Source organism: Lissotriton helveticus, chromosome 6, assembly GCF_964261635.1.
Source record: "Lissotriton helveticus chromosome 6, aLisHel1.1, whole genome shotgun sequence".
NCBI lineage: Eukaryota > Metazoa > Chordata > Amphibia > Caudata > Salamandridae > Lissotriton > Lissotriton helveticus.
Genome location: NC_136067.1, coordinates 363,659,597 through 363,661,101, shown reverse-complemented (window position 1 = coordinate 363,661,101; position 1,505 = coordinate 363,659,597). Strand labels below are relative to the sequence as shown.

At 42.1% G+C, this 1,505-nt stretch overlaps 1 non-coding gene across 1 annotated transcript; it reads left to right on the top strand.

The window, feature by feature from the left end:
* Window positions 1-315: 315 nt before the first annotated feature.
* Window positions 316-503, top strand: LOC144764415 (U2 spliceosomal RNA). The gene has a single exon (XR_013596536.1). It is a non-coding gene; the product is annotated as a U2 spliceosomal RNA (small nuclear RNA).
* Window positions 504-1,505: the final 1,002 nt, after the last annotated feature.

The following is a 1,505-nucleotide window of genomic DNA, read 5'->3' as shown; positions in this document are numbered from 1 at the left end:
CTAGAAAACTAGACAGTTATGATTAAATAACTTGTTTATACGCTTGTTTTTGTTTGTCTGCTTTGCCACCGGGTTGTAACAGGATTGGCATTTATGAACGCACCAAATTTATCTGCCTGTAGTGTACAAAGTTTTCATCATCATATCTGTATGTATTTCCTATAGACCACTTAATGTAACCTTGGTCTTTTAAAAGTTATATATTTCTGTATCTGTGCCTTCATCCAGATTTACTCATCATATCTGTATATATCTCCTATGGACCATTTGATGTAACTTTGGTCTTTTAAATTGTATATTTCTGTATCTGTGCCTTTATCTATTCAATAAAGGTTTTGAAACAAAAACAAACTGTTCTTATCAGTTTAATATCCGATACGTCCTCTATCTGGGGACCATATATTAAATTGATTTATGGAACAGGGAGATGGAATAGGAGCTTGCTCTGTCCACTCCACGCATCAACCTGGTATTGCAGTACCTCCAGGAATGGTGCACTTCCCCACCCGGGCAAAACAATGCTGAAAAATAGAATAGAAAACGAAAGTAGCGCTTCCCTACCAAACCATGTAAAGTGGCGCTATTGTGTTTGCGTGTGAATAAAAGCAAACTGGTCACCGTGTCTTGCCTTATTTATGTATTTATTTGACTTATTTGCCGCTTTGCGGCACCCGGTCTGTGCGTTATTTATTTATTTATTTTTTCGTGTTTAAAAAATAAATAAAAATTCTTTCTTTTTTTTCCTCTTCTCCATCCAGACGCTGCACTTTGACAAGAGACAAACATTGGAAAAATACTGTTTTTCCAGCAGCAGAGTTTCATTGGTTTTGGATCCATTTCATTGGGGAACGAATCGAAGAAGGTTCCCAGCAAGTCAGTAGGATGGATGGAGGGAGGGAGGGGGGGAGGGAGGCAGGCAGGCTGGCAGAGAAGTGGACACTGCCTTTGGCTTCTCTGAGCAAGAAGAAAAATAGAGAGGGGCATATTACCAAGGGCCTCATCGCCGTTTTAGCAGGAATTTTTCCCGCTAATGCGGCGATAAAACTATCGCCCTATGATCAAGCTGCCGCTAACTACTGTTAGCGACAGTTTCCACGCGTTAGCAACAGGAAAAATTATCGCGAAACACGGAAGCGATAAAGATCGCTAATGATATGCGAGGTAGGCGTACCCTCATTAAATTTCACCAAAAAAGTCGCTAAAACGATATCGCACTATTAACATCTAACGCATGGACATGCTTAGTGGGGAAAAAATTCCCGCTAAGGGCCCTAAGCTGGAGATAAATAAGAACTGCTAAAACCAGTTCTAAAACAGCCAAACTGGAGATAAAAAAAACAAATAAAAGGAGACATAGGCCATCCCAGCTCCACCACAAAGCTGAGGACCTGCAGACGCCATGGAGGCAGTAATCATACAGCTTGGAGTTCCACAAAGGCCACAGCCCCCACCACCGCCACCACCACCGCCTCCTGGACCACCACCAAGGCAGCGGCAAAGACGAC